Source organism: Bos javanicus, chromosome 13 (genome assembly GCF_032452875.1).
Source record: "Bos javanicus breed banteng chromosome 13, ARS-OSU_banteng_1.0, whole genome shotgun sequence".
In the NCBI taxonomy this organism is placed as follows: domain Eukaryota; kingdom Metazoa; phylum Chordata; class Mammalia; order Artiodactyla; family Bovidae; genus Bos; species Bos javanicus.
In genome coordinates, this window is record NC_083880.1 from 79,321,787 (window position 1) to 79,347,661 (window position 25,875).

The following is a 25,875-nucleotide window of genomic DNA, read 5'->3' on the forward strand; positions in this document are numbered from 1 at the left end:
TTTAAAACTTCAAGTGTCTGATGGCTCCCCACAACGGGAAGACCAGGCCACACGGGACCTGTGCTCCCTGTGGCCCTGCCACCTGGGGCTGAGTAGAAGCTTCCAGGTGACTCTACCGCTCTCGGGTCACCACCGCCCCACCCGCTGCCCCCGTCCACCCTGTGGGCATGTGGGCACCAGACCCTGGTCTCCGGGCCCTCAACTCGTCCGCCCTGATCCCTGCTCACCTACTTTGTCCTGGCTTTGTCTGTTCTCTTCATCCCTTGCTTCCGCAGCACATTCCCTTCCACCTTATGGAACTGACATTTCACGGGAGAGCACGGTCAGCACACTCACCTAGCCCTTAAACTGCGGTTCTTGCCTTTAATTAAGCAGGAGGTGTCACCATCCCTCTGCCAGGGGAGCTTCGCCTTCCACTGAATCAGAGCCTTAATGGCAGCAGCAGAGGGCTGGTTAGCTGGGGGATGGAACATTGGTTAGCCTTTGCCCAACCCCAGAACTATTTCTTAACTGTCTGCCGTCTCCCTCTGTCCACCGTCACCCTTCTGTCACCTGGCCGTCTCCCCAGATGACCGCACCCCCAGGGTCAGGGCTCCCATATCCATCCTCTCTCCTGCCTACTCTTGCAGACTCAAGCATCTATGTCGAGTCCATAATCTATGAAGTCAGAGAGGGATGCGGACAAGCAAGCTGACCTCAGGGATCTGGAAGCCTCCAGCCTCCCTCCAGCACAGCCACACCCCAGAGCATCTCCCACCCTCCCCTCCCAAAAGACCACAGGGCCTCCCTCTTGCCCACGCTCTCTTAAATTCCTCTATCAACACAATCAGTAGACTTCACTGAAACTTTTAGTTCCTTTGCATGTGAATGGTTTCACACACGATTGTGCCTCTCTTTCGAGTGTAAATGAGTACAGCTTATATATCTTGGATATTCTCCGTACCACCTAGCCCGTGCCTCCACAAACCCCTCTGAACTCACTGGTTGAGTGACTGAGCTAGGTCATTCAGAAGAGACCCCAAAGACTTAGAAGAAAGTCGATTTATCCCAATCAGGAAGGACTCTTGTAGGTTAATTGTTCTTGTTTAGTCGCTAAGTCGTGTCTGACTCTTTGCCACTGCATGGACTCTACCCACCAGGCCCATAGGATTCCCCAGGCAAGAATACTGGAGGGGGTTGCCATTTCCTTCTCCAGGGGATCTTCCCAATCCAAGGATCCAACCCGAGTCTCTGGCATTGGCAGGCAAATTCTTTCCCACTGACCCACCAGGGAAGCCCTTGTCGGTTAATAGGCTGAAGAAAACTAACAACTTGACTCTGAAACCCTAAAATAATAGTGAAAATGGCAGCTAACAGGCACTGATCACTGTGTCCACACCGAGAGCAGCACAGACCTGATTTGCAAGCCTCCCAGCTTCCGCCGCGTGTGACGCTTACCGTCACCCCCGCTGCTCAGCTCAAGAAACTAAGGCATGGAGCAGGTCGTGATGTTACTTTCGAAGTCACACATGCCACCACGGAAGTGGTTTTGTCCCACAGCAGTCTGATACTCATTACTGAGTCACAGTGTTCCTGGGTTATTAGCTCAGGGTGGATGCGCTGAGGGACGTTTTTGGACTAAGATGAAACACTGAGAGAAGCCTTCTGACTCCTGGTGATAGCAGAGAGGGAAGGAGGGGCCGCCGGGGGAGTCCAGGCTGGGCCGAGAGGAGACCCACTGGAAGAGGCCCGTATTACTCACAAAATTGATGGCAAGTGCCCTTGAGGGCCAAAGATAGGGACCACCGCTTCGCAGCCCCAGGACTCAAGGGAGCACAGTTTGGAAACCAAAAAGGAGAAGTCTCTGCAGACAGGGAAACACCAACTCCTCCCCACTCCCTGCTCCCCACACTGGCCCCAGCCCTTCATCCCTGCCCAGGCCTCTGCAGTCACCTCCCACCTGTATTCTAAGCATCCCCTGTTACCTGGAAGAGGTTTCCCACTTAATGGTCAGTGTGATTCTCTGAAAAGACTCAGCAACTCACACCCTCAGTGACTTCTGATTTCCCCAGGGCCTCCCCATTACCATGAGAATGAACTTCAAAGAATGAACTTCAAACTGCTCGCAAAATCCTGCTGGGTCCCGCCCTGGCCTGCTTCCCCCATCTTTCTATTTGTATCACACTTCTCCTCCCTACCTTTCTGTTTCAGCCACGCGGGACTGGCTGCTCCTTGACTATCCCAAGCGCAGCTCTCTCCTCTGGGCCTTGGGGCTCACTGTTCCTTCCGCCTGAGATACTGTAGAGACAGATCCCTCACTGTTCAGAGGTCAAAGAATTAGACATCTCTAGAGAGGAAGGGACCCACGAGTGTGAATTATCCCCTCGAGTGTGTGTTGAATTACATCCTCTCCCCAAATACGCTCAAGTCCTAACCTCAAGAACTGGTGGCTGTGATCTTATTTGGCAAGAGGGTCTTTGCAGATATGATCAAGTCCAGATGAGGTCCTCAGAGCTAAGGGTTCAAATTCAATGGCTGGCATCCTTGTAAGAGGAGGAGAGGACGCACACAGGAAGAAGGCCATGTCAAGGTAGAGACGGAGAGTGGAGACACGCAGCTAGGAGCCAAGGAACACCGAGGACCGCCAGGGACCACTGGGGTCCAGAAGAGACAGGGAGGGGTCGTGCCCCTGCGCCTCCGGAGAACACAGCCCTGACACCTTGATTTCACACGCTGAGTCTCTGAAACTGTGCGAGAATAGATCGATCTCTGTTGTTTCAAGCTACCCGGCTTGCGGTAATTTGTGTTGGAGCCACAGGAAACTCAAACACCCACGCAGCACACACATGTATAAACCAAGACCTTCGCAGCTCTGTGCTCCTAGTATGGTCTCTAGCCCTTAACACCATTCCAGTTTATCTTGGATGTTCCTGGGTGGCTGCCCTGAGGTTTGCCTTGTGAGGACAGACACCCTCAGTCTTGTTCACTTTATCCCCAGCCTGTGGAAGGGCAACCGGTACATCGGAGATGCTTGAAATGATGAAAATGAATTAAATGGTCAAGGCGGCTTCTAAGAGGAGGTAAGAATGAGTTGGGCCTTGAAGAAAAATGTGGGGAAAAAAAAGGGAGCAGGGACCCCGGGGTGGAAAGACTGGCTCAGGCCAAGGCCAAGGGAAGGGCTGGGGGGCGCCAAGGGGTAACTGGGCAGCCCGGACCTGCTCCCACAGCAGCTGTGGCACCAGACACAGGCACCCTGGCGGCCCGGGCAAAGAAGTGCAAGGCGGAGATGTGGCCAACAAGAGAGGCTCTGAGGAAATGGGTCCCTGCTGGCAGGTCCCAGCTGGACAGGGAAGGGATGGCGCCGCCAGAAGCTCCTCAGCGGCCCAGAGAGGCAGGTGGAAGGCAGGAGAGAGCCCCACCGTGAGCCCACCCAGCTCACTGACCGGGCGATCCTGCTGCAAGAAGCAGCAGAGGCAGGACTGCTGCTGCTGCTGCTAAGTCATGTCCGACTCTGTGCGACCCCATAGACGGCAGCCCACCAGGCTCCCCGTCCCTGGGATTCTCCAGGCAACAACACTGGAGTGGGTTGCCATTTCCTTCTCCAATGCATGAAAGTGAAAAGGGAAAGTGAAGTCGCTCAGTCGTGTCTGACTCTTAGCGACCCCATGGACTGCAGCCTACCAGGCTCTTCCATCCATGGGATTTTCCAGGCAAGAGTACTGGAGTGGGGTGCCATTGCCTTCTCCGGAGGCAGGACTGGGCAACCCTTAAAAACAGAGCTTTCCGAATCAGTGCTGCCCTCTGAATGCCTTGACCAGGCCCCGTCTTGGTTTCCTCTTCTTGAAATGGGAGGATCATACTCAATTCCAACCAGTCAGGTTATTTTGGGAGAATCCGCTAAGATAATGTCTGTCACTGCTCGGCCCTACAGTATATACAGTCTGGTGGGGAAAACAGATGCCCTCCTTGCGATGACTGTCCATCCCTAACGGGGAGCAACAGGGTGCAAGGGGATTGCTTCCGAGCTTTGCCACCAGCGATGTGCCCCGGGCGCAGCGGGCACCCCTCCCTGTCCAAGATGGGGCTGGGTGGGAGCCAACGCGGTGGCGGTGGAGAAGCCCTGGGACGGTGCCTGGCAAATCCAGGGCGCTCGGGAAGCGGTGGCGGCTGTCACGGTCGTTGTTGTTGTTGGGAACTGACTCATTCCAGACAACAGCATGAAAGCGTGGGCCTGCTGATGACCCACAAGGAAGCCTGCTTAGGTCACCAGCGCTTGGTGGGAGAACGCGCAAGTCAAAACCACCATCATGGTCAAAAAGAGGCGGAAAGAGTGAGCCAGAGGACGGCGGCGGTGCTTCGGCGTTTAAGTCTTAATTCTGTGGCCCCAACAGGTCAAGCGACCCTACTGGGCGTCATTCATTCATTCCTCCATCCACGGAACAAAAGTACTGAAAACCCACTGAGTGTCAGGCACATTCCAGGCGCTGGGGCCCCCGGAGTGAATGAGACAGCTGACGCCTCTGGTTCCTGGTGTTCAGTTCTGGAGGAGGATGCAGACGTGTCATGGACAACGACCATCAGTGTGAGGCGCATAGGATAGGAGAGGGCAGGGTGGGGGCCTGCGGGGCACAGGAGGGCCCCCGTCCAGTCTGGGCGGTCAGAGTCTCGAATTCCTCATCCAGCAAAGGGACAAAAAGAGTAACCTGCCCTGCTTCTTCGAGGTCAGAGCCGAAATACTCAATCACACGTGTGTGTAGCGAGAGCTAGCCAATGAGAACATGTGTGGGAAGCACTCGGCAACTGTTGTTTTTAGGTTGGATTTGGGGTGTATAAATATTGAATTAATGAATTATACAATAATAATAGCAGCACTTATTAACGGAGTAGTTTGAGGTTCATGCTGCTTACTGAAAGACTGGAACTCTCCTTAGACTGGTAAACGATCCGTCATTCCCTCCAGGGGCCTCTGCGGCCTTGAGACCCTCCCTGTTATGGTTTTTGTTGTTTAGTCGCTAAGTCGCATCCGACTCTTTTTGCAACCCCGTGGACGGTAGCCCGCCAGGCTCCTCTGTCCCTGGGATATTCTAGGCAAGCATACTGGAACAGGTCGCCATTTCCTCCTCCAAGAGATCTTCCCGACCCAGGAACGGAACCCGCATCTCCTGAATGGCAGGCGGATTCTTTACTGCTGAGCCACCGGGGAAGCCCGAGACCCTCCCTGATTGTTGTCGTTCAGTCTTAAGTCATGTCTGACTCTTTGCAACCATGAACTGCAGCACGCCAGCCTCCCCTGTCCTTCACTATCTTAGACCCTCCCTACAATTCGGTAAATGAAGGGTTAAAGTCTGGTCCAGCCGGGGAGTCTCCTGGGACACTGCTCCTGGATTCTGATTGGTTGATCCTCAGTTCCTACATATAGTAACCAACACTCCAGACAACATCACTAACACTTTTCTAAATGTGGGGAAACTGAGGCACAGGAGAGTGAATCACTTGCATGAGGTCACGCAGCCAGCAAGTGGCAGAGCCAAGGTTTGAACCTCTCACTCAGATCCTAAGCTGCTGGCGACTTGGATATAGAAACTGGGATCCACCACAGAGTCACAGAACCGGACGACCTGGCCCTGTCCTCCGCTGACCTAAGAAAGGTTCTTGATAAAGGCAGGAGCATCTGGGGAAATGAGTGCTTCTCTCTGAACTTCTGGGAAGAAAAGGAAAAGCCCAAGGTCTTTGTGGAGGAGGCGCAGACTGGGTAGCCAGGGAGGGGCTCAGCCAGGAGCTGGGGGCTTTTGGAGCGGGTCTGAGTTCTTCGTGGGAAGAAAGCAATACTGGCTTTACAGCCCCCTGGCCGTCCAGGGACATTTAGTCCTCTAGTGGGAGTGTTACAGCCCCTGGCCATCCAGGGACATTTAGTCCTCTAGTGCAAGTGGAGAGATGGTGCTCCTGAGGCAAAGCGAGGCGCTCTTCCTGACTCACCCTCCACCCGGGACAAATCAGAGGCTGCCTCAGTTTCCCCGTCTGCATCAAGGATGCTTGTCCCCTCCATACCACCCTCCTCACACAGACTTCTCTCTCTTCCAGGATATGGTAAGGACCAACACAATGTTGGCAAAAGAGGCCAGGACAAGGGTCTGGCCTTCCTCAGTGTCCTCATCCGCCGAACAGTGCGATACCCAATGATAACAGCAGTAAGTTCCAGAGGCAGGAGAGCGCGCGGTCGAGAGCCTGGGTCCGAGTCCCAGCCGCTGCCGCGTGCCTGCGGGTAGTGCTAGAGTGGCTCCTGCCCGCTCTGCGCTTCACTCCCTCCTCCAGCCCTGACGATGAGAGGCTTCACACGCGTCAAACCCCCAGCCCTGCCGCCCCCAGTCAGCGCTGGTAACGCTCTCTCACCCCCGCGGAAGGCGACAGAGACCTTGCCAGGTGCTGGGCTTTGTGCTACAAACTTGGGTTGTGATCCTGGGCAGAGCTGGTTCTCATAGTCCTCAACTGTCAGAAAATAATAACAGCCAGTATGTGTTAAGCGCATGTTAAACACAGAGCTAAGTGCTTTATACGCATGATTTCATACGATGCTCATGACTCCCCATGAGGTCATCACTGTCATTATTCCCTTTTACAGACGAGGAAATGGAGGTTTGGCAAACCCTAATCCTAGCCCAACCTGTGTCACTGTGAAGCTTGAAGAAGTTAGAGTCTCTTGAGAGGTTTAAGGTACTGTGACTCTTCAAAGAATTTTGCCATGAAATCCAGTTTCTATATCAATATGTTACTGTTTTGCATTTAATAGGAATCACAGGGTATTTATCCAGTGTTGACTATAAGCACGGCAGCATTTTAGATGCTTTACGTGTGCCACTTCACTGATTCTCACAACCTTCTTTAAGCGAGACATTATTATTGGCTCCGTTTTACAGATGTGGAGACTGAGGCCCAGAGAGTTTAAGTCGCTCACCCAAGATCACACAGCTGCAATGCAGTGAAGCAGAAATTCTAAGCCAGGCAGAAGGCAGGGAATTTGCGTCTGGGAGTGAGCAGAGCTCACCCTGAGTTTGTTTATTCCTGAAATAGTTTCCATCATCCCACTGCAGATAAAACTGAACACACCTCTTTCGGATCTTCAGTTTTTCCCAGAGCCTCGGCCCAAAACTGCACAGCAAGGTCGGCATTTTCTTACCATGCAAATACTTCTATTTGCTATTTAATGACCCCGCCCATCTGCAAGCACCCTGAGATCTGCCCCTCTGCTCCTGGTGGTGTTTGAGTGTGAAGGGCCATTTGGGTTTCCCTCAGGAGACCCCGATGCGGGCACAGTCGAAGCGCCTCTCATGCCAACTGTCTCTGAAGCCTGGAATTGCAGCCTGTGTGCCCAGTCGCTTTGGCATGCCAAGAGTCGTTTGCCGGGAACAACGCGGTGCCCTGTCTCCCACATGTGGACACACACTAGCATGCACGTTCTACAGTCCCTGGACACACGAGCGTGGGCTGGGGAGGTGAGGCAATGCATGTGCACACACAAAACCCACACACTTCCAAACCTGGAGAGAGGACCAAGTTCACAAACCTGGAGCAGAGGTGAGGCTCGAGTGAGATCACACTGTAAAACAGAAGTCTCTTCCCAACCCTCTTCTTCCAAACAGACTTAATTTTGGCGTTTGTCTGTCCCCCACCCCCACATCATAACATCAAACACTGCCTTTCAGTATACATGGCATGGCAGTAAAAACCCATTCCCATCCTTAATATATCTGTCGCCTGTCTCAAAGCACCCCTTTTACAGGTGATGCGATATTAGTGTTGATTTTGGTCATTATGTCATAGGCTTGACCACCAGCCGAGGACAGGATAAACTGGTACCAGTTAAAACGTCCCGTGTTGGCAGGGTCTTGCTTTCAAAAGTGCAACTCAGCTAAAAATATGTCATTGAGTCCACTGTGGCAAAGCACACCATTTACCTAACCCAAGGCATTTGGCCCCACTCCGGTTTTCAAAAAAAAAAAAAATAGCCCCTCAGGTTTATTTACAGAAATTGTCATTTCTTCCCCCCTAGAACTTTAATCAGCCACGCAGAGCACAAAACCTACATTCAACTCTGATTTTATGACACGAGGCTAACTCCTCCTACGCATATTTATTTCATTTAACTCTTGCAGCCCTGCCCTCCGGGCCATGCCCCCCACTTTTCCCGGGACTGGCCTCCGAAAAACACATCCCATCGCCTAATTTCTACTTTTCAAGTCCGGTGGGTTGGTGGACAGCCAAAACCCCTCCACAATCCCAAACCAGATGGGACATTTTCATATCATATTCGTATAGGTTAAGCCCCTCCCGAAAGATCTAAGTAGTATGATTCCAGGGTGAACTCCAAGAGGAGGGGGAAAAGAGACAGAAACACGGAAAGGAGAGTGTAATCAGATCGCGAAACAAACTGATGGTACATTGCACTTTAAAGGGGGAACTGGAACACCGAATCCACTAGGCACATCAGGGAGAAAAAAAAAACAAAAACGAGAAAGAAAATTGTTTAAATGTCCCAGAGCATCTGCGGCTCTGTTAAAAAGTAAAGCCTTCATTACTAGATAGTAAAGTACCAAGCCTGTTCTCCTAAAGAAAAAAAAAAAAGCTAAATAATGATGATGATGATGATAATAATAATACCGCTGACATCTGCTCCCAAAGCCCAGCGCGGAAATGGTTAAGCAGCCCGCGGTTAGTAGCGAGAATCCCTCCGGGTGTCCCACGGAAGGGACCATCCTTCTGACAGGCTGGCCCGGGGAAGGAATCCCGCCTGGGGACGCTTCGCTGCCCCCGCGCGAGGTGGTCCCAAGTCGGCGCCCCCGACCCCCCTCCTTAGCCAGGGTGGGGGCGCCCGTCCTCCGGGCCACGCTACCTGTGCGCCCTGGGAAAGCGGAGTCCCCGGGCCTGCCCGCGACCTCCGCCGGCAGCCGAAAGCGCTGGCTGGGGAGAAGCAGAAGGAAAAGGGCCGAGAGGCGGGAGGAGGAAGCGGCCGGAACGGGGGCGGGGGGCAGTTACCTTGGTCCACAGACCCCATGGCGCGGAGGGGCTCGCAGTGCCCCCGTCTCAGCGCAGCCTCTCTCTGCATCTGGAGGGGACGGGGGCTCGGCGCGCGGGCTGAGAGGGCTCTGCGGGGGCAGACCCGGAGCCTGGGGGGCGCCGTCCTCTCTAAAGCATGCTCAGGGGGCTGCCCTGGCCGAGGCGCCTGCGAGCGGCCCGGGAGCTGCGCGCCTCCCGCCTCCCGGCTCCCGGCTCCCGGCGCGGCGGAGTCGGCGCGGCTCGGCGCTCGGGCTTACTCGAGAGGGAACGCGACTTCCTTCCCCGCGCTCCGTGTTTATAGGCTTTCAATGCAGTAAAATAACGGGATTCCCTCACTGTTTCCTCCTGTTTATCCAGCGCCATGGAAACCGCTGGATCCCGTCCATCTCCAAAACTAAGGGCTTTCCTGCAAACTTCACACTCAGGAATCCATGACGTCGCCCGCTCCGCGGCCAGCCAGCTCCGTGGCTCCCTCGGCCGCCAGCACAAGTCCCTGATTGTTCGCGGAGAAAAGTCAGGGAGACGGAGCGATGCGGGCGACGGCGAGGGGAAGGGGGTGGGGGCGTGGGAGTGTCCAAGTCGGTCTTGCCCGAGCTCCAGGCGGCCGTTCGCAAGGATCGCCCCGGCCACCGCCTCCCTCGCCCGCTGCAGCTTTGCATAAACCCTGCCCAAGGCTCCCAAGCGCCCCCCAGCCCCGCGACCCGCGTCTTCCAAGCGGGCGCCTTTCAGAGCATGTCGCCCAGGGCTCACACGGACATCTCAGGGGGTCCAAGGGCCCCTGGACACTGACCAAGGGGGCCCTTCCCTGTCCCTGGGGACACCCGGCTGCCCAGAATTTTTGTGCTCAGGACTGATGCGGAGGAAGAGGGAAGTGTGGGAAGAGAGGGGGGGAGGGGAGGAGGGAAAAGAAATAAATAACGGTGCCTTGTGTCAACTCTCCAAGATTTTTTTTCAAAGAGGTCTATTTTTAGATTCATTTAGAAAACCCAAGGTTTCCAGTGATGCTCAGAGGCTCCAGCAATAATGAAATGGCCAAAGAGACGCCGAAACCAGGCAACGCATGTGTTTACACATGCTCTGAATAAACAGGAAAATAAAGGGAAGGGATGTCATGAACTCTGCGCAGCCTCCAGAGGATGGTCTGTGGGATGCCACGCGTGGCCCCCATCAACAGGCCGGGGACCCCGGAAGGGAGGAGGGCTGGGGGAGGTGCTGCTGTCAGAATGCTCTTTCTGAACTCAGCCTGGTTTTCCCTCTCCCCCTGTGCACAGGGTGGGAAATTGGGGGCCCCCCAGATAAAGCCGACTTTGCAAATGGCCATTTCAGACCCTGTCGTGGGCACTGATAAAACTTTGGGTAGCACCAAGGCTGCTGACTCATCAGCGCCTCCACACTTTCTTACAGACCTTGAAGGGACGTTGAGAGGGGCTGGCTCCATTGTTGGGGCAGCTCTGTGTTCCACGCCTTGACCCACTGGAGCCTCGCTGGGCTCTCGGACGTGACCACCCCTGCTGGAGATGTGGTCCCACAAAGACCCCCACGCCCACCCAGCTCACTTCAAAGCCTGCTTCAGGCAGGGTGGCCTCCAGCTTGAGTAACACTGTTCCCCCCCTAAAAAAAGCAGCTGTATCTGCCCACCTACCATGCGACCTTGCCTCGAACTCCTTGCAGCCAGCCTCCCAGTAGGAGAGCCTTCTCCCCGACTTTCTACAAGGGAAACCGAGGCCCAGAGAAGGCAGATGACTTGCCTGCTGGTTTTCCCCGGCAGACACCACAGGGCAGCCAGGGAGGTCAGAGAAGAGATTCTTTTCAGGGAACCCTACTGAGGAAGACCCATCCTCTGAGGTCCCGGCACCCCATTATCTGGGGGCAAGAATAGGGTGACCACCCGCCCCGGTTTGCCTGGGGTCGAGGTGGTTCCTAGGATGCAGGACTTTGAGTTTTTAAGCCGGGAAAGTTTGGGGCATGCTGAGACAAGTGGATCATCCTGACCATGAATGAACCTCCGCCTCAGCTGCCTTTCTTGGGCCCAGGCCTCTGGGGTAAGGCTGCAAGCCATCGTCACTGCGGACAGCCTCCGCCTGCAGCCTTTGAAGAGCAACCCAGCTCTGCCGGGGTCCTCAGTAAATCCCTGCGCCTGCGTCCCCTGCAGAGTAACGCGGACACTGGGAGGGGTGAGCCCAGCGCCGGCTGCCAGCGTGGCCACCAGCCACATGGGCTCTTAAAATTTAATTAACAATGAAATAGCTAAAAGTTCCTTGATGCAGAAGCCACATCGCCAGCGCTCAGAAAGCCACCTGTAGCTGGTGGCTACTGGGTTGAACAGAGCAGAAGAGAAGAGCTCTGTCCTGCAGAAAGTCCTATAGGGTGGTGGGCGCTTAGGCAACCTGAGAGGCAGCATAAAGTACAGGCTCTAGAATCAGAGGCTTGGCTCTGCCACAGGATCACTTACCCAGTCTGTAAAATGGGAACACTATGAGCACCTTCCTCGGGGTTGATGTTAGGATGTGATTCTAAGAACGTTAAAGTATATAATAAATGCTTAAAATGTATATAACGTATGTCTGTATACATATACTGCTTATATATATGGAGGTGTGTGTGTGTAGGTTTTCTTTTCGCCTTCCTACACTCAAGGACTGAGTAGTCATTAAGGCAGGATGACTGACCCTGTTGTCCATGGCCTTTGCCTCCACTGAGTCGCACAGTCCTGTCTGACTCTTTGCAACCCCATGGACTATATACAGTCCATGGAATTCTCCAGGCCCGAGTACTGGAGTAGGTAGCCTTTCCCTTCTCCAGGGGATCTTCCCAACCCAGGGATCGAACCCGGGTCTCCAGCATTGCAGGCTGATTCTCTAGCAACTGAGCTATCAGGGAAGCCCCTTGCCTCCAGGCTTCCCTTTATTAAACACAGCTGCATCCAGGGCCTAACACATCCTCTCTGCAACATCTAGCCTGTTTCACACTCCCACTGAGCTTGACGCTGGAAGCCCTGTTTACAGATGAGCAAACCAAGGCTCTGTGCACTGATGTCCACACAGCCAGTCCAGATCGGAACCCGACTCTGTTTGGCCAGAATGCCTGTGTTCTTGGCACCATGCCCCTGCCTCCCTGAGGCCTCCCTGGAAGCTGAGGTCTCAGAGACCAGCAGGGAGGCAGGAAACGGGCACGCTGGGCCCTCCTCTGCCAGACTCATTATCGGGATAATTTTAGACTCCGTCCCACCCAGGCTCAGGCCTCGGGGGCGGGCCCGGTCTCCGCAGGTGCCCTGCGCTGCTGAGAGGGGGACGCCTTTTGGAACTCCACAGAATTGGCACTCAGCACAGTTTTATAGAGCCCACTCTTTGTCACAGTTAAGCATTTTTCCCTTTTAAAGCACATTAATACTACAAGGAGTGCAGCCGGGGGAGTCGCAGCTGAGTCACCTAATTTGCCCTTATGGGCTGCAGCTCTCAGCTTCTTAGTTTAGCTGCTCTTCGGTTCCTCAGACAATTTCTTTCCTCTCCCAGTGCCAGGGCAAGAAATATTTTGTCCTTTTGAACTGAACCACCCACTGTTTTTCACTTCTCTCGAGCACTCTCCCTTTTTTTTTTAAGGGACGCTCCGAGGGGGGTGGGTGGGGAGCTTCCGCCCACTAAATTATCCACGAAAACTCCCAAAAATAGAAGCTCTCAGCTGGGGTGGGAAGGAGCCAGCAGATGGGGAAAAAGCAAGAGAGAAGCTGAATCAAAGCAAATAGAAGGCGTCCAGGTGGCCGTGGGGAGAAAGGCCCAGGGAGACTGTCAGGCACACGGGCTGAAGGAGACCTTGAATCACCGGGGAAGCCTTTTATTAGAATCTCTCCCCTCCGACAGCCTCCTAAATAAGAAACACAGGTATTTCTGCTGAGACATCACTTACTGATGCTGCCCAGACAACTGATTCAACACCAGGAATATTTAAGAGCGCTTGGGCAGCTTCGAGGCGAGCACCCATGGGTCCTCTCGCTACGTTTATAGCCTGGGTCCTCCTGACCCGTCAGTCACCTTGACCGCCAACCCCTTCCTGGCTGGAAGGCAGGGCTCCCGTGTGTCTCAAACACAGAAGGTGGGAGAGACCCCGACATACGAAAGACAGAATGACGAGGCTTACAGATCTCTTATCACATGACCGCTGCCTGAGTACTTGCTGTGGGACAGGTGGAAACTCACTGCCTCCTCTCAGCAACCCTAGGATTTTCACTTTGCAGAGGAGGAAACTACAGCACAGAAAGGTTATGCAATTTGCTCTAGGCTGCACAGCAAGGACGTGGCAAAGATAAGGTTGGAACCCCAATTACCCGGTTCTAGAGCCCAGGTTCTGACCCACCAGGCAGTGCTGCCTCTCAAGTGGCAACTCAGTTGCTCCACTGAATATATATGATTATATATATATATATATATATAAAATTACCTTCAGCAGAAAGTCCAGAATCCCATAGGCAGTCTACAAAGGTTTATCCAATTTACCCCCATCCCTTCCAGCCTCATCTCTGACCTCTGACAACTCTGAACTCCATGCTTCTGCCTCCAGAAGTGCTCAGAGCCCCCGAACCATCTGAGCTTAACTTCCTCTCCCTCCCGTCTCCGCTCTCCTCTCTTGGGTAATTCCACTGGCCTCCAGGGCTTACCCTGGATAGTGTTTCTTTGAGGACGTCTCAGCTTCCTCTGGCTTCCCTAGGGGCTCAGCAGTAAAGAATCCACCCGCAATGCAGGAGGCGCAGGTCTGATCCCTGGGTTGGGAAGATCCCCTGGAGAAGGAAATGGCAACCCACGCCAGTATTCTTGCCTGGGGAATCCCATGGACAGAGGAGCCTGGTGGGTTACTGTCCATGGAGTCACAATAGAGTCAGACAAGACTGAGCGACTAAACAACAGCTTCCTCCCCTGTAAAATGGAGCTACATCCACCTCTTAGGGAGGCGTGAGGACTTGAGGTGTATCTAATGAAGTACTAAGGATGGTGCCTGGCACGCAGGAAGCACTCGATAAATACATAGGTACTAAAGCTGCTCTCATCTTGCCACCACACGCAGCAGTTACCAAGCACCCACATCCACCAAAGACACCGTTTCAGAGCTCTCTCATCCCTCCTAGAATATAATCCAGGTACCTCACCACGGCTGTCATAGCCAGCCCCCGAGAAGGTCCCGGTGGTGCCCGCCTGGGTATTCCGATTCTTGTCCAGCTCCCTCCCACCCTGCGAGACACTAGGACATCCCCAAACGGCAGTATGTGACCACTAAGCTAGGTTATAGAAGTGTGGCTTCTGCTTTGAGACCTTGGCTCGCTCCCTCAGGGGGCAGCCGGCCACCATGCTGTGCAGTGCTTGGGCGAGGTCGCGTGGTGGAGGAGAGAGGCCTCCTGCCATCAGCCAAGACTGCGGGTGAGGCAGCCATGCCAACCACAGAAGCTGCTCCAGGCCCACAGAGACATCACACGCGTGTTCCTTTAAGCCTAAGGAACCAAGACTGCAGTGAATGTCAGCGAACTGGCACGCGGCCTCCAAGACCCTCCCTGACCCCCGCATTCTCTCTCACCTCCCTCCCTCCCCCACTCGCTCACCAACTGCAGCCTCACTGTCCTGCCCTACCTGGCCCCACCTGGTGACTTTTGCGCTCCTTGCCCCTCACCTGGAGCCCTTTGTCCCATGACCTCTCATGGCTGGCTTCTTTGATCCTCTCAGTCTCAGTTCAAACGTCACCCTATGAACACATTCTTCTATGACCCTCATCTTCAAAACCGGCTCCTCTGCCCTGGAGCCCAACCCCTCCAAACAAATCTCCATCACAGTGCCTGCTGTATTTCGGTAGAACATTTACCACTTGCCACAAATAAATGACATATTCACTATTCTATCAGAGGTCTCCCTTGCTTCCCAACAAAATATAAATGCTACAAGCGCGGGACTTTGCTTTATTCTCAGCACCAAGAATGATGCCTGGCATACGGTGGGACCTCCAAAAGTTTTGTTGAGTGAATAACAGAATGTAAAAATTGTCTCATCGGTTCGTTTAGTTGGTTATGACTCATCTCCCCACTAGATTAGGAAAAGAGGACCATGCCCGCCTTACTTGGGGTTTGGAATGATGTCTGGAATTGGTGGGTACTCAGTAAATAATCCTATGGTATATCTCCCGAGTGATGTCTACGGGCCAGGCCCTCCCAAGCCTCCTTAGGTACTAATTCATTTGGTCCTCACAATCCTGTAAGAGGAAGGCTACTATTCTCCCCATTTTGCAGGTGAGGAAACTGAGTGGCAGAGATCCAAGGTCCTCAAACAGTAAGGAGCAGACAGAGCGTGAACTTGGACAGTGGCAGCCTGGCTCCGGAACCACACTCCCAGGTCCTGTCGAGGCTTGTCGAATGACTGGCAGGCCGGCCTGAGCTTCTGGCCACCTTCTCAGCCGGCTGGGGAGGACCCTCGCTCGCTCGGTCACATGGCCGAGGGGGTGGCTGGGATGCTCGGCTGGGGTTGGCAGGGAAGCAGGAACGGGGGAGGCGGCTGGGCAGCTGGAGAGGCTTTCCCCGTTTCCAGGCGATGGAAAGGTTCACCTCATGCGGAAAGAACGCCCCGTTCCATGGCTGTGGCGAGGAGCGAGGTGTCTCCCCGGCCTGGTTCATTTCAAAATACATTGTCTTGCTTCTCATAGCCTGCCTGATCTGCTCTTGGAGGTTCTCATGACGGACTGTTCCCAAAATAATACCCGGCGCCGCTTTTTCCAACTCAGAAGTGCTGAATCTTGCTACCTCCCAATCAGCCACTGGCTGCCTCCCAGAACCCTGGTAATCCCAGGGTCCCCCAAGCCGGAATGTGACCCAACAGGGAGATTTCCGAGGCATTTGGAGAGAGCCCCGGACGCTCCCTGCCAGCTCATCGGGCTGCTGACGGCGAGTTTCCAGGGAGAGCCTGCCCCCGCGGCGGGGCGTCCTCCGCCGCTGCACCGGGGTTGGAGCAGAGGCCGGCGGCAGCCCTCGGGATGCCCGGGCCCGCGGGCAGGGGAAGATTTTCCTAGAAGCTGGAGAGCTGACGTGGAGAGAGAGGGAACGGCTCGGCCTGCCTTCCTCCCGCTGCGGGCAGAAGGAAAGGAAAGGCCGGGAGAAGGGAAGCTTTATCTGCTTTGCATTCTTCTGAGAGCTCAGGCTGAAACATTCTGGCTTTTCTTTGGTCTAAAAAATAAAGGGACTGACATGTAAGAAACGAGTTGCCAGTCCAGGTTCGATGCACGATACTGGATGCTTGGGGCTGGTGCACTGGGACGACCCAGAGGGATGGTATGGGGAGGGAGGAGGGAGGAGGGTTCAGGATGGGGAACACATGTATACCTGTGGCGGATTCATTTTGATATTTGGCAAAACTAATACAATTATGTAAAGTTTAAAAATAAAATAAAATTTAAAAAAATAATAAAGGGACTGAGGTGCCTACACCTAGAGTTTTCCTCATGTTTTATTTTTTAAATTATTTACTCATTCATTTATTTCTAGCCGTGCTGGGTCTCCGTACCGCGCCTGCGCTTTTCTCTCCTTGTGGCCAGCGGGGGCTTCTCATTTGCCGAGCCCCAGCTCCAGGGTGCTTGAGCTCAGTAGTTCTGGCTCCCCGGCTCTAGAGCACAGGCTCGGTACTTGTGACGCACGGGCTTAGTTGCTCCGTGGCGTGTGGGATCCTCCCGGATCAGGGATAGAAGCCGTGTCTCCTGCCCTGGCGGGCGGATTCTTTACCAACGAGCCACCTGGGAAGCCCCTCCCCTCATATTTTAAAAATCAGCTGGGGACCTCCCTGGTGGTCCAGTGGCCCCAGAAAGGGTCCACATCTTCCATTACAGGGGGCGTGGTTCAATCCCTGGTTGGGGAACCAAGATCCCACCTGCCCCACAGTGCAGACAAAAAAATTTTTTTAATTAAAAAAACAAAAAAACAATCGGCCTGTCTTGTTGCTTTATTGCTTGATTCCACCAGATTGTCACATACCTGCAAAAATCTGGACACGGGGCTACCGCCATGAGAAAAACAGGCTCAGAGCACGTCCTACCGGGGCTTACAGCCTGGGGGGAGGTAAGGGAGAGGGCACACAGATGACAGGGATGGGTGGTGACACATGCCAGGGAGGAGACAGAAAGTGCAGCGAGAAGGCAGAAAAGGATGGGGAAACGGGCCGGTCTAACCAGGTGGTCAGGGCGGGCCTCATCGAAGAGGTGAGGTGAGCAGAGCTGAACCAAGTATGAGAACCAGCTACACAGCTCGCTGGGGAAAGGCCTTGAGAGCAGAGGGAACGGCACGTTCAAAGGCCCTGGGGAAGCCTCCTTTGTGGTAGTGAACCTTCTGTCACTGGAAATACTCACCCTTTCACACGTTCCAGAAGTTTTCTGGACGCCTGCTGTGTGGCCCTGAACTCGCTGCTAGAGATACAGTGGGAAAACCAGACAGAGAGTGTGTGTCTTCTGGAAACTCTCCACCCAGAGCGGCAAGAGAGCTCAACACACATCACCAAGCAGGGTTCTCGGGCTGCAGTGGGAGAGGCTTGGGGAGCCACGAAACACGTGTGAGAGCGACATAGCCTAGTCACGTGAGTGGGGTGGGGACCGTCAGGAACAGTGTTGTCTAAATGGCATCAATCATAATAGTCACTAACATTTATTGAATGTTTATACTTTGCCCTTTTCCAAGTGTTTGACATGCACTAACTCATCTAACCATCATAACCTTTGAAAGAAATTCAAATTTTTTTCAAAGATGATGAAAGAGGTTAAATGACTTGCCATAGGTCACTAGGCGGAAGAGCCTAGAATCAAACCCTTAAAGAGACAGGACATACAGTCCACTTTCCCTTCTTTTCTTGCTGCTAGAATGGGGACTTGATGGTAGGAGCGCAAGCATCCATTTTAGGCCATGAGGAAGAAACTGGGTTAAAGAAGACCAGGCTGCAGACGGAAGAAGCTCAGGTGCCCAAGGATCATGGCACCTCCATATCAACCCTGGCCCTCCCACCCAGGCTCTTTTGTAAGAGAAAAACAAGTATCTAACTTGTTGGATCTCCTACTATGTGTGGGTCTTCTGTACAACAGTTAAACTTGCTCCCTAGTCAAGGTGGACTTTACTCTAAAAGAATAAAGGTAGCAAGTACAGAGATACTGAGTAACATGATCAGGTACGCACTTCAGAAGCATAGCCGTGGGTGGAGTTAAGAGTCAGGCTTCAGAGCCAGCTGGGCTCCCAGCTCCCCCTCTGCTCAACTCTATGACCATGCTACTTCATTTCTCTGTAACTCGGTTTCCTCATCTGCAAAATGGGGATAATATTAGCCAACTGGAGAGCTGTGGTGAGGAGTGGCCACCCGGCACATGTTAGGGAGCCTCAGGCTCTGCAAGGGCAACTGTTGGAAGACACCCGTTACCTGAGCCCTTGGGTCTCCATGAACCTCTCTCCCCTAGGAGGCACTGCTCTGTACCAGGGAGTCCGGAAAGCTGTCTAGAAGCAGCCCCAGTCCTCTGGTGCAGTCCGAGGGAATGGGCCACAAAGGGGAATGCCTGGATGGGGCAGTCACCCAGGATGACGCCACTGAGCCCTGGGGAGCTGCATCTCTGCCGGGGGTGACCCGGCTGTCTTGCAGGAGCCACCTCAGCACAATCCAGCCCAGGGAGCCGAGCCTGAGGGCCCATCTCGGAAACGCGGCCGGAGAAGCGTGCTGCCCCCCCCCAGCGGGCTCCCGAGAAGATAAGGGGCCCCGGCTTCCTGAGGATGTGCTCTGAACCTTCCCGCTGGCTCCTCCGGGCTTGTCAAAATATTTCTTTGTGGAGCCATCCCTGTTTTTCCATTAATAAAGGTATTTTTGGGCTCCTGGCAACAATGAGTGAATGTTACAAAAGAGGTTGGGCCTTCCAGGATAAACACTGCTCATCCCAGACCCCAGTTGGCTGGCTCTGGGCTGCCAAGTGTGGGGAGCAGAGTTCTTACTCCGGGGCTCTCTGTGTTCCGAGTCGTGATCTGGCCTAGGAGAGTGGGCTCTGGGCCGTCTGCCTCTGTGGAGAGGACAGAGTCATGCCCGAGCAGAAGGGCACTGCCACCGCTGTTCAGGACCCCTGGGCTTTCCCAGGGCAACACGAGCCACAGCCATTCATCCCCGCTCCAGCTGACGAGCCAGACGGGCAAAACACACTTGTTGATGTCCTGCTTTGGGTCCAGCACCAGACAGAAAAGGCATGGCACTGCGGTTTTGGAAAAGACTCTTGAGAGTCCCTTGGACTGTAAGGAGACCCAACCAGTCCATCCTAAAGGAGATCAGTCCTGAGTGTTCACTGGAAGGACTGGTGCTGATGCTGAAGCTCCAATACTTTGACCACCTGATGCAGAGTCAACTCACTGGAAAAGACCCTGATGCTGGGAAAGATCGAGTGCAAGAGGAGAAGGAGGAGACAGAGGATGAGACGGTTGGATGGCATCACTGGCTCGATGGACATGAGTTTGAGGAAGCTCAGGGGGATGGTGAAGGACAGGAGACCCTGGAGCGCTGCAGTTCATGGGATCAGTTGGACACGACGTAGCAACTGAACCACAACCGCTGGCCTGGAAGAGCACAAGCCTTGCAGAGAGACAGACGCGGAAGCAGGTAGACCCCCAGGTGTGTGGTGAGTGTCTCCCTGGAGACAAGCCAAGTGGGACAGGGGCACGTTCAGCACAGTGGTGAGGACACTGGGCCTGGGCTCTGATTCAGCTCCACCACTGACTGCCCGTGGGGCCTGGGGAGAGTGACTCAGCCGTTCAGGGAGCCAGTTTCCTCATCTGCAAAACGGGAAGGCAGCGAAAGTTAATATTAAAAATATGCTCAAAAGAGAACTGCTCACAGTGCAGGGTTAGCTATTAAACCGTTGCTGATAGAGCAATCTACATGTCCATCAACAGATAAATGGATAAAGAAGATGCGGTGCACATGCACGCCGGAATACACAGAAAGAATGAAGTAGTACCAGTTGCAGCGACATGGATGGATCTAGAGACTATCACAGGTCAGAGAAAGACAAATACTATATGACACCACTTGTGTGTGGAATCTAAAACTTGACACAATCAACTTACTTACCTATGAACAGAAGCAGGCTCACAGACAAAGAAAATAAACTCATAGCTACCGGAGAACAGGTGGGGTGGCGGGGGACAAATCAGGAGTTTGGGATCAGCAGATACAAACTGCTACGTGTAAAACTGAAGACAACACAGTCCTACTATGTAACACCGGGAACTACTGTCAACATCTTGCAGTAAACCATAATGGAAGAGAATGTGTATATAAATTCACACTGAGCCACTCAGCTCCACGCCAGAAACTAACACAACACTGCAATCGGCTACACTTCAGTAAAAAACACATAAATCCAAAGAAAGCATTGCTGTCAGATAACTGAAGCATACTCTGTAAAGTGAGCGTTTGCCCTCAAAACTTTTTTAGCAAGCTTTATAGAAACCGTTCTAAATTTCATTAAACTTTCAGTTCAGTTCAGTTGCTCAGTCGTGTCCGACTCTTTGCGACCCCATGAATCGCAGCACGCCAGGCCTCCCTGTCCGTCACCAACTCCCGGAGTTTACTCAAACTCACGTCCATCAAGTCGGTGATGCCATCCAGCCATCTCATCGTCTGTCGTCCCCTTCTCCTTCTGCCCCCAATCCCTCCCAACATCAGAGTCTTTTCCAATGAGTCAACTCTTCGCATTAAACCTTATACATTGTTTAAAATATATTAAAGATCGATGTTTGTTGAATGAGTAACAGAGGGGTGGGTAGACAGATGGACAATGCAGTGTCAGTGACTGTGTTAGTAATCCAGGGAGGCATAAGAAATCACCCCAAAATTTAGCACCTGCAAATAACAATAAACACCCTTCTCTTACATAGAGTGGGTGAGAAATTCGAGAGCAGCTTGTTTGGGGTCAGGGTCCTTGATTGCCCTGAAGTCAAGCCGGCCAGGGCTGCAGTCATCCGGAGGCCTGGCTGGGGCTGGGGGATCTGGTTCAAGGAAGTGTCTTCCCATAGCTGGCACACAGGTCGTAGGTGCCAGCGGGCGGCCTCAGTTCCCCCATGTGGGCCTCTTAGGCCGCTTGAGCATTCTCAGGGCATGGCAGATGGCCTCCTCAGAGAGACCAGAGAACCAGAAGTCCAAAGACCCGATCACAGAAGTCACTCCCGCCACCCCACCACACCTGCTCCCCAATGCACCCGGCGAGTCCAGCCCAAGTTCCAGGGCCAAGGGACAGGGCCCACCCTCACCTTTTGAAGGGTAGTGTGTCAGAGAACTCAGATACACTTGAAAATCATGACAATGACCAAAAAGACCCCTGAAACAGACCGGAAGGGTCCGAATGCCGGCTTCTGCAGACTGAATGAGACGCTGTGTGAAACATGGAAAGCAGCCCTGAGTGGTCTAGAGGAGGGCGCTCCGAGCAACGGCTGGTGGCACGGAGGGTGGGGTCACCAGCACACAGCAGCAGAGGGGGTCTGTGTCTTGACGGGGTGAAGGACACTGTTTGAGCTGTCTATTTAAAATGTGCATTTCACTATATGTAAATTAGGACTTAGTAATATTGACTTGAAAAAAAATACCAGCTCCCGGACGTGGACAACTAACGGCTGCAATTGCTTTGGTCTAGCCCAGGGGTTGACAAACTGTTACAAAATCTGGCTCACTGCCTGCTTTTATAAATAAAGTTTTATTGAAACATAGCCATGTATGTTTATGTATGGATCGTCTCTGGCCTCTTCCCTGACAAAACGGTAGAGTGGTGCAATTGGGTTACAGCAGAGACCACACAGCCTATAAAGCTGAAGATATCGACTACCTGGCCTTTTACAAACCCAGTTTGCTGACCTCAGCTCTAGAGGCAAACTAGAGACATAATACTGCTTTAGACGCATTTATTTTCAGGGCATAATGGATCCAATGTCCCAATCTTTTTACCCCCAAACTGTCCAGCCCCTATGTGTGCGTGGCAGCTTCTCTCAGAGGCAGGCAGATGTGGGAAGATCCACGCCCTCCGGAAGATCCCTCCATTTGCCCGATTTGGGAACCACCTGATGCGGCCTTGGAAGCGCCTTCTGCAGCCCACTCTTGTCTGGCAGCTCTGCCTCGGCTGGAGAGCCAAGAGAGAGTCATCAAATAGAACCTGGCCTCACGGAGCAGAAGCCAATGGCATCACTCCTGGGGGACTGTTTCTGTTCCAGGAACTATGCTTGTTGACCTGGTGGCTCAGACGGTAAAGAATCTGTCTACAATGGGACACCCGGGTTCAACCCCTGAATCAGGAAGATCCCCTGGAGAAGGGAATGGCAACCCACTCCAGCATTCTTGCTTGGAAAATTCCATGGCAAGAATTTGAGCCTGGTGGGCTACAGGCCATGGGGTCGCCAAGAGTCGGACATGACTGAGCAATCACGCTTGCTTACTTTCATGCTTACTGATGTTCAGCCTGCCTTCACTTCCTTCCCTTCCCACTTCCCTGGCTCCTTCCTTCCTCTCTTCCTTTCTGTGAAGATATGTCAGTCCACCGGATTAGTCCTGGGCCAGGTTCCCTCAAAGTGAGTCTTTTGCATGGTCCAAGGAGCCGTGGCTGCGCAGGTGCAGGAGGGCCTAGAGGAGCTATGCCATGTTGAAGGTCAGGAAGGGCGGCGGTGAGGAGATATTCCTCGTCCAAGGTAAGGACCAGTGGCTGCGCTTTGCTGGAGCAGCCATGAAGAGAAACCCCACGCCCAAGGTAAGAGAAACCCAAGTAAGATGGTAGGTGTTGCAAGAGGGCATCAGACGGCAGACACACTGAAACCATACTCACAGAAAACTAGTCAATCTAATCACACTAGGACCACAGCCTTGTCTAACTCAATGAAACTAAGCCATGCCTGTGGGGCAACCCAAGACAGGCGGGTCATGGTGGAGAGATCTGACAGAATGTGGTCCACTGGAGAAGGGAATGGCAAACCACTTCAGTATTCTTGCCTTGAGAACCCCATGAACAGTATGAAAAGGCAAAATGATAGGACACTGAAAGAGGAACTCCCCAGGTCAGGAGGTGCCCAATATGCTACTGGAGATCAGTGGAGAAATAACTCCAGAAAGAATGAAGGGATGGAGCCAAAGCAAAAACAATACCCAGCTGTGCATGTGACTGGTGATAGAAGCAAGGTCCAATGCTGTAAAGAGCAATATTGCATAGGAACCTGGAATGTCAGGTCCACGAATCAAGGCAAATTGGAAGTGGTCAAACAAGAGATGGTAAGAGTGAATGTCGACATTCTAGGAATCAGCGAACTGAAATGGACTGGAATGGGTGAATTTAACTCAGATGACCATTATATCTACTACTGTGGGCAGGAATCCCTCAGAAGAAATGGAGCAGCCATCATGGTCAACAAAAGAGTCCGAAATGCAGTACTTGGATGCAATCTCAAAACTGACAGAATGATCTCTGTTCGTTTCCAAGGCAAACCATTCAATATCACAGTAATCCAAGGCTATGCCCCAACCAGTAACGCTGAAGAAGCTGAAGTTGAACGGTTCTATGAAGACCTACAAGACCTTTTAGAACTAACACCCAAAAAAGATGTCCTTTTCATTAGAGGGGACTAGAATGCAAAAGCAGGAAGTCAAGAAACACCTAGAGTAACAGGCAAATTTGGCCTTGGAATACGGAATGAAGCAGGGCAAAGACTAATAGAGTTTTGCCAAGAAAATGCACTAGTCGTAGCAAACACCCTCTTCCAACCACACAAGAGAAGACTCTACACATGGACATCACCAGATGGTCAACACCGAAATCAGACTGATTATATTCTTTGCAGCCAAAGATGGAGAAGCTCTATACAGTCAGCAAAAACAGGACCAGGAGCTGACTGTGGCTCAGATCATGAACTCCTTATTGCCAAATTCAGACTTAAACTGAAGAAAGTAGGGAAAACCACTAGACCATTCAGATATGACCTAAATCAAATCCCTTACGATTATACAGTGGAAATGAGAAATAGATTTAAGGGCCTAGATCTGATAGACAAAGTGCCTGATGAACTATGGAATGAGGTTTGTGACATTGTACAGGAGACAGGGATCAAGACCATCCCCATGGAAAAGAAATGCAAAAAAGCAAAATGGCTGTCTGGGGAGGCCTTACAAATAGCTGTGAAGAGAAGAGAAGCGAAAAGCAAAGGAGAAAAGGAAAGATATAAGCATCTGAATGCAGAGTTCCAAAGAATAGCAAGAAGAGGTAAGAAAGCCTTCCTCAGCGATCAATGCAAAGAAATAGAGGAAAACAACAGAATGGGAAAGACTAGAGATCTCTTCAAGAAAATTAGAGATACCAAGGGAACATTTCATGCAAAGATGGGCTTGATAAAGGACAGAAATGGTATGGACCTAACAGAAGCAGAAGATATTAAGAAGAGGTGGCAAGAATACACAGAAAAACTGTACAAAAAAGATCTTCACGACCAAGATAATCACGATGGTGTGATCACTCACCTAGAGCCAGACATCCTGGAATGTGAAGTCAAGTGGGCCTTAGAAAGCATCACTACGAACAAAGCTAGTGGAGGTGATGGAATTCCAGTGGAGCTCTTTCAAATCCTGAAAGATGATGCTGTGAAAGTGCTGCTCTCAATATGCCAGCAAATTTGGAAAACTCAGCAGTGGCCACGGGACTGGAAAAGGTCCGTTTTCATTAAAATCCCAAAGAAAGGCAATGCCAAAGAATGCTCAAACCACTGCACAATTGCACTCATCTCACATGCTAGTGAAGTAATGCTCAAAATTCTCCAAGCCAGGCTTCAGCAATACGTGAACTGTGAACTTCCTGATGTTCAAGTTGGTTTTAGAAAAGGAAGAGGAACCAGAGATCAAATTGCCAACATCTGCTGGATCATGGAAAAAGGAAGAGAGTTCCAGGAAAACATCTATTTCTGCTTTATTGACTATGCCAAAGCCTTTGACTGTGTGGATCACAGTAAACTGTGGAAAATTCTTCAAGAGATGAGAATACCAGACCACCTGACCTGCCTCTTGAGAAATCTGTAAGCACGTCAGGAAGCAACAGTTAGAACTGGACATGGAACAACAGACTGGTTCCAAATAGGAAAAGGAGTACGTCAAGGCTGTATATTGTCACCCTGCTTATTTAACTTCTATGCAGAGTACATCATGAGAAACACTGGGCTGGAAGAAGCACAAGCTGGAATCAAGATTGCCGGGAGAAATATCAATAACCTCAGATATGCAGATGACACCACCCTTATGGCAGAAAGTGAAGAGGAACTAAAAAGCCTCCTGATAAAAGTGAAAGAGGAGAGTGAAAAAGTTGGCTTAAAGCTCAACATTCAGATAATTAAGATCATGGCATCCGGTCCCATCACTTCATGGGAAATAGATGGGGAAACAGTGGAAACAGTGTCAGACTTTATTTTTGAGGGCTCCAAAATCACTGCAGATGGTGACTGCAGCCATGAAATTAAAAGACGCTTACTCCTTGGAAGGAAAGTTATGACCAACCTAGATAGCATATTAAAAAGCAGAGACATTACTTTGCCAACAAAGGTTCGTCTAGTCAAGGCTATGGTTTTTCCTGTGGTCATGTATGGATGTGAGAGTTGGACTGTGAAGAAAGCTGAGCGCCGAAGAATTGATGCTTTTGAACTGTGGTGTTGGAGAAGACTCTTGAGAGTCCCTTGGACTGCAAGGAGGTCCAACCAGTCCATTCTGAAGGAGATCAGCCCTGGGATTTCTTTGGAAGGAATGATGCTGAAGCTTAAACTCCAGTACTTTGGTCACCTCATGCGAAGAGTTGACTCATTGGAAAAGA

The 25,875-nt window shown here is 52.2% G+C and overlaps 1 protein-coding gene across 1 annotated transcript in view; it reads right to left on the reverse strand.

Annotated features, from left to right (window-relative positions):
- The window catches only part of NFATC2 (nuclear factor of activated T cells 2), a 160,489-nt gene extending 150,979 nt beyond the window's left edge, over positions 1-9,510 (reverse strand). Inside the window, exon 1 of the mRNA XM_061437973.1 lies at positions 9,010-9,510. The gene's annotated coding sequence lies outside the window, so the exon portion shown is untranslated. The remainder of the gene's footprint in view (positions 1-9,009) is intronic.
- Between the last annotated feature and the right edge of the window lie 16,365 nt (positions 9,511-25,875).